This window comes from Gymnoscopelus braueri (assembly GCF_963280865.1).
Source record: "Gymnoscopelus braueri genome assembly, chromosome: 1".
NCBI classification, from domain to species: Eukaryota; Metazoa; Chordata; class Actinopteri; order Myctophiformes; family Myctophidae; genus Gymnoscopelus; species Gymnoscopelus braueri.
In genome coordinates this window covers 1,608,038-1,615,537 of record NC_137603.1, presented here as the reverse complement: position 1 = coordinate 1,615,537, position 7,500 = coordinate 1,608,038, and the positions used below count along the sequence as shown (strand labels likewise).

Genomic DNA, 7,500 nt, shown 5'->3' with positions numbered 1-7,500 from the left:
AAAGTTCACACGGACACGGACGTGCACGGATGCGCACATGTGTGCGTTAATTTACGTGTGTCTGTTCACTCATCAGTTAACAACACATTGATTGCCAAGATCGAGTTAACTCGTTTTTAAGAAAAAGAAAAAAAAATATTTGATTATTTTTTAATTTGACCCAAAGACCAAGGAGATATGATTTTTTTGAAGATCTAGACTCTTATCCACTTCCTTGTTAACTTAAAACTTAAAAATGTTGTATCTCAGCTCCTGAGTACTTTTTTTTTTCAATGTAAAAACCCTGGCATGAAACAGCAAGAAATCTGAAATAATTCTGGCAATCAATGAGTTTAATATAGAATATACATATAATAGCTTGTCTGTTCACTCATCAGTTAACATGAGTTTAATATAGAATATACATATAATAGCTTGTGTCTGCTCACTCATCAGTTAACATGAGTTTAATATATAATATACATATAATAGCATGTGTCTGTTCACTCATCAGTTAACATGAGTTTAATATAGAATATACATATAATAGCATGTGTCTGTTCACTCATCAGTTAACATGAGTTTAATATAGAATATACATATAATAGCTTGTGTCTGTTCACTCATCAGTTAACATGAGTTTAATATAGAATATACATATAATAGCTTGTGTCTGCTCACTCATCAGTTAACATGAGTTTAATATAGAATATACATATAATAGCTTGTGTCTGTTCACTCATCAGTTAACATGAGTTTAATATAGAATATACATATAATAGCTTGTGTCTGCTCACTCATCAGTTAACATGAGTTTAATATAGAATATACATATAATAGCTTGTGTCTGCTCACTCATCAGTTAACATGAGTTTAATATAGAAGGCTGGATGAGGTAAGAGACATTCATTATATTTCAGTTAAATAATGACTGTTAATTAAGGGCTTGATTAAATGTGTTGTGCGTAGTATCGTGCAATGAATGATATCAAGCCCTTAACAGTAGGGATGTGCGATATATCGGCCAACCGATATATATCGGTCGATATAGTTGTTTTTTAATTAATCGGTATCGGTCCGATATCAAAATTGCGCTGATGTGAACAGCCGATGATTGGTGTCTCGCTGCTGCAGCTGCAGGACTCAAGAGTAGTGTGTGTGTGTGTGTGTGTGTGTGTGTGTGTGTGTGTGGGGGGGGATAGGTGTTGGGTTTCACATGGTGTACAGACGTGCGCGCTGCCTCTCATTCACTCAGACAGAGACGGAGTGTGTCTCGTTGTGAGCGCGTGTTGCTCCACTCGTTAATTAATTTGCTTCAGGTATGTAAGCCTAGCGAAGCTTATTAAAGTGGTCATTGGACAAAAACAGAGCCTCCGCGTTGCTTGACAAACATAGCAGTAGTTGGGCGCTGTTTGGCAATACTTGTCGCTATAGAGCATGCTAATGAGTGCTAACAAGTAACAACAAACAAATGTATGCTATTAAGCTCTCACACACACACACACACACACACACACACACACACACACACACACACACACACACACACACACACACACACACACACACACACACACACACACACACACACACACACACACACACACACACACACACGTTCTAAAAGTGGGGTCCGGGGATCCCCAGCTAAATGATGGGTAGTTAGGAACCAAATGGACCCTTATGGGTCTGTAACTCAGAGTGTACAAATCGAACCAAATGGACCCTTATATGGGTCTGTAACTCAGAGTGTACAAACCAAATGGACCCTTATGGGTCTGCAATGCAATTGGAATATTAATTTACCTCAAAAAAGCTTTTGACACTATCTATCACAACATATTAATAAACAAACTGGAGAAAATTGGTATTAGAGGCATTGCAGTAGACTGGATTAAAACAAAGTTATTTGGACAGAAGTCAACAGTTTGTGAAGCTGGGCAAATACACCTGAAATCATTTGGACATTGCTTGTGGCGTCTCCCAGGGGTCAGTATTGGGGCACAAACCTTTTATTCTTTACATCAATGATATTTGCCAAGTTTCTAAGCTGCTGTCACTGGTACTTTTTGCAGTTGACACAAATGTTTTTTGCTCTGGGGATTATCCAGATAATATAAAATCATTTGGAATAAACAGGCATTGCTTTTTCAAATTCAGTGTTTACACGTGTTTTTCAGAATGGATAAAACTGTTTTTTTATCGATCATACCGACATCCGTTATATCGGTTATCGGCCATAAGAGCAATATATTATATCGGATATCGATATCGGCCAAAATGTCTTGTTGAGTCTTATTCAGGGTGGTGGTCCCCAGGTTGAGTCTTAGTCTAAAGGTCCTTACACACCGGGGCGATTTTTTCGTGCGAATAATACGCTTTTTTTTAAAACCTTATAAAGTCAATGCAAGCGTACATGGCGCGGAAAAGCGAAGCGAAAAAGCGTCTTTTAATTATTTGGAACGAGTCCGAATTTTGCGTATATTCGCACATTCGCCGGTGTGTAAGGACCTTTAGTCTTGAGTCTTAGTGTGTGTGTGCACTTCTCCCAGTAGAGTAGACATAGCTGCTCCTACCCGCAGGGTTGCTTTTTGTTCCAAATAAATGACTAGGGGCCATGATCTGAAAAGTCCTTAATGCTGTAAGCAGCTTCCAACAACAACTCAAAAAGACGTTGTGATCATCATCATCCACAGTGCACCTCTGGTTTATTCATGTGCCTACAGACGTCTTGTCATCTATGCAGCTGTAGCCTATTAAAGCTCGTTAAGACTCGTCCCAAAGTTTAACAAAAGTCCACTGAGCAACAGACCAGAGAGTAGTGTAACATAAGTCCCAGAGGTTAAAACCATAGACATATAAAGGTAGACGCCTCATTCGGCTCTGAAGCGTGTGTATCTCGGGCGCGCTTCCTGCTTCCGCAGGGCTGCCGTGTGCGTCACACACGCGGAAGTTCGGTAGGCCAATCAGAGGCAGGTGGGGGCGGGTCATTTTGTAACCCAGCTTTTAACCCTTTAAGAGGCAGCAGCTGTGCGCAGCATCTAGTTAGTTGGAACTTGGCAAACTCCACACTCTATTTGTGAAATTCAAATAAGAGACATGGTCCTTTTTCATATCAAGGTCCATTATTTATTCAGCATTTTAGTCACGGAACACCGTTTGATAAGCTTTAGCCTCTCACACCCAAAACGTAGAATATGTTATCGTTCGATAAGATGTTGTCAAAATAACAATTGTTTACGTTCTCTAATTGTGTACTTGTTTAGTAAGTAATGCAGATGTTTAACAATTTGACTCTTGACAGAGTGAAATGTTATACTCAAGATTTAAAGATCTATAAGGGTCCATTTGGTTATTATCAACTCTCCATCATTTAGCTGGGTACCACCTGGAACCCCCTCAATGACCACTGGTGGTTCCCGGACCACTGGTTGAGAACCATTGCACTGACAAGTCCCGGAAAAGACGCACTGTGATTGGCCAGTAGTCAACGCACTGTGAGCGCTGTGATTGGCCAGTAGTCACTTTGAGTGACAGGTTCCCTGCGGAAGACGGAAGAGCCGCCGTGTATTGCGATACAAGTCGCCCCAATGAACTGCAGAGGCCAATGAGGTATCTAGGTTTCTAATATCTATGGTTAAAACAAGCCAAAACAGTGACATATGGTAATATTTTGCCTTTGATATCATTGAAAGGCAAGATACTAGACTAGACTAGAACAGGGGTCTTCAACATTTTCAGGCCAAGGACCCCCTAGCTGAGAGAGAGAGGAAGCAGGGACCCCCTCTATATTGTATACAATTGTGCTGCAGATTAAACTTGTTTTTTAACTTGATCTGCTCTTTTCCCCTCTACACCTATATACCTCTTTGCCAAAAATAGCAGATCTACAAGCTCATGAGCTTGTAGATCTGCTATTTTTGGCCTAAGTCCTCCTCAAAAATGTGATGCTAGTGGTTAATGTAAAAAAAAAATCATATCACACAAAGATTTGGCGGCCCCCCCTGTAATAACTGAGGACCCCCTAGGGGTCCCAGACCCACTGTTGAAGACCCCATGACTAGTGACATAAGGTACATTTCTCACCTAAAACAATTAAATGCAGACATACATGCTATGTGTCTGAATGGGAAAACCTTATTTATTTATTTTTGCTTTTAATCAAAATAAGAAAATCATTTTCAAAATATTTTTTGTTAAAAAAGATTACCATTTAAAAAAAAAATCATTTCAATAACTGATCTCAATATGGACCCATCATTTGCCATAATCATGCAGCTCTATTACAGTGACAGCCATGACAGCAATGGTACAAAATAAATAGACTACAGTAGTATTCTTTTACAAATTCTTCTTCTTTTTGTAATGACTTTAGGCCTTTCGTTGTATAGTTAGGGCATCAATATTAAAGCCATATCATGATATTAGACTGGATATGGTCTGTGATTGTGGATGTTGTACTATTATGATGTGGCATAAGTGTTCTTTTCCTGGTTTAATTTTATTGGTACTCTGTATTGGCAAATACACAAAATTAAGTACTTGTACTCGGCCTGAACAAATTCCAGTTAGTTGTTTAGTTCTTAAACCGGTATCGGCAGGTCAGACTAAAAAAAAAAAACGGTAATCGGTATCGGCCAAGTATTTTTCAATCGGTGCATCTCTACTTAACATCAGTAAACTATGTCTAAACCTAACCTTATTCCTAACCTTAACCTCAGTAAAACTATGTCTAAACCTAACCTTATTCCTAACCTTAACCTCAGTAAAACTATGTCTAAACCTAACCTTATTCCTAACCTTAACCTCAGTAAAACTATGCCTAAACCTAACCTTATTCCTAACCTTAACCTCAGTAAAACTATGACTAAACCTAACCTTATTCCTAACCTTAACCTCAGTAAAACTATGTCTAAACCTAACCTTATTCCTAACCTTAACCTCAGTAAAACTATGTCTAAACCTAACCTTATTCCTAAACATAACCTCAGTAAAACTATGTCTAAACCTAACCTTATTCCTGACCTTAACCTCAGTAAAACTATGTCTAAACCTAACCTTATTCCTAAACATAACCTCAGTAAAACTATGTCTAAACCTAACCTTATTCCTAACCTTAACCTCAGTAAAACTATGTATAAACCTAACCTTATTCCTAACCTTAACCTCAGTAAACTATGTCTAAACCTAACCTTATTCCTAAACATAACCTCAGTAAAACTATGCCTAAAAATAACCTTATTCCTAACCTTAACCTCAGTACAACTATGTCTAAACCTAACCTTATTCCTAACCGTAACCTCAGTAAAACTATGTCTAAACCTAACCTTATTCCTAACCTTAACCTCAGTAAAACTATGTCTAAACCTAACCTTATTCCTAACCTTAACCTCAGTAAAACTATGTCTAAACCTAACCTTATTCCTAACCTCAGTAAAACTATGTCTAAACCTAACCTTATTCCTAACCTTAACCTAAGTAAACTATGTCTAAACCTAACCTTATTCCTAAACATAACCTCAGTCAAACTATGTCTAAACCTAACCTTATTCCTAACCTTAACCTCAGTAAAACTATGTCTAAACCTAACCTTATTCCTAACCTTAACCTCAGTAAAACTATGTCTAAACCTAACCTTATTCCTAACCTTAACCTCAGTAAAACTATGTCTAAACCTAACCTTATTCCTAACCTTAACCTAAGTAAACTATGTCTAAACCTAACCTTATTCCTAAACATAACCTCAGTAAAACTATGCCTAACCCTAACCTTAGTCCTAACCTTAACCTCAGTAAAACTATGTCTAAACCTAACCTTATTCCTCACCTCAGTAAAACCATGTCTAAACCTAACCTTATTCCTAAACATAACCTCAGTAAAACTATGTCTAAACCTAACCTTATTCCTAAACATAACCTCAGTAAAACTATGCCTAACCCTAACCTTATTCCTAACCTTAACCTCAGTAAAACGATGTCTAAACCTAACCTTATTCCTAAACTTAACCTCAGTAAAACTATGTCTAACCCTAACCTTATTCCTAAACATAACCTCAGTAAAACTATGTCTAAACCTAACCTTATTCCTAAACATAACCTCAGTAAAACTATGCCTAAACCTAACCTTATTCCTAACCTTAACCTCAGTAACACTATGTCTAAACCTAACCTTATACCTAACCTTAACCTCAGTAAAACTATGTCTAAACCTAACCTTATTCCTAACCTTAACCTCAGTAAAACTATGTCTAAACCTAACCTTATTCCTAACCTTAACCTCAGTAAAACTATGTCTAAACCTAACCTTATTCCTAAACATAACCTCAGTAAAACTATGCCTAAACCTAACCTTATTCCTAACCTTAACCTCAGTAAAACTATGTCTAAACCTAACCTTATTCCTAACCTTAACCTCAGTAAAACTATGTCTAACCCTAACCTTATTCCCAAACGTTACCTGCAGGCAGACAGACAGACAGGCAGACCACAAGCAGTGGCTTGAAAAAAAGAAGAAGAGAGAGAAAGAAGAAAACATGTCACAACAATCTCAGATGTAAAACTTGTCGTTTAATCTGAACAACTGTTGGAGGCACCCCTCAGGGCTATGTACTAGGTCCACTCCTTTTTTTCCCTCTACACCAAAAATAGCAGATCTACAAGCTCACAGTGTGTGTAAATGAGCTTGTAGATCGGCTGTGAACGGTGTCATATAGTTTATGATACAGTAACATTCTTACCTGGTAAGATGAGCTCATCAAGTCAGAGGTTGTTGTGTGTAGTTGTTTCACACGTCAAAGTAAAGTTACAACTCTGCTCTTCCTGCTGCTATAAGATCACTTCCTGTTTGAACTGATGATGAAGAGAGTGGGAGGGGCAGTGGGTGTGGGTGTGTGAGTGTGAGAGTGTGTGAGTGAGTGAGTGAGTGAGAGAGAGACATGTCATGACTAAGTCAGGAATGTAAATACATGTCAGTGCATTTTAACCATTTGTTGATGGTGCTCCACAGGGCTATGTACTAGTTATGCTCCTTTACAACAAATGTCTTTTACTGAAAACAACCGATCTACAAGCTCACAACATGTCCTAACAGACAGACAGACAGACAGACAGACAGACAGACTCTCATGTTGTGTCAGTTTGCTGCTTACTTTGTTTCCAGCCTTGAGACAAGACAGGATTATTAGTATCAGTTTATTTGTATTAAATAAATGGTATGAGTTCATTATTATAAGTTTAATAATATAGTTTAATAGTTAATTAGTATTCTAGAGCAGTGGTTCTCAAGCTGCTTTGACTCAGGTCATCCTGAATGACATAGTTAATGTTCAGAATCTTAAATGTCATATAACGATATGTAAATATGTTAATATTTCCCTCTAAGATACAGTTTATGTCACCAGGAAAACTGAAGAGAATATCAATTTCCATTATAGGACAGATTGAACATAACGTTGTGACTCATTGTGAGCTTGTAGATCTGCTAGATCTGATTGAAAAAGAACGCTCCAAGTACAGACCAACT

At 37.8% G+C, this 7,500-nt stretch overlaps 1 protein-coding gene across 3 annotated transcripts in view; it reads right to left on the bottom strand.

Annotated features, from left to right (window-relative positions):
• LOC308087534 (NACHT, LRR and PYD domains-containing protein 12-like) overlaps positions 1-7,500 on the bottom strand; it is a 135,356-nt gene that overhangs the window by 121,032 nt on the left and 6,824 nt on the right. Inside the window, exon 1 of one of the 3 annotated variants that reach the window (XM_080431470.1) lies at positions 6,716-6,791. The exons of the other annotated variants lie outside the window; for them this stretch is intronic. The gene's annotated coding sequence lies outside the window, so the exon portion shown is untranslated. Of the gene's footprint in view, positions 1-6,715; positions 6,792-7,500 lie in introns of those variants that run through there. 3 annotated transcript variants of the gene reach the window in all.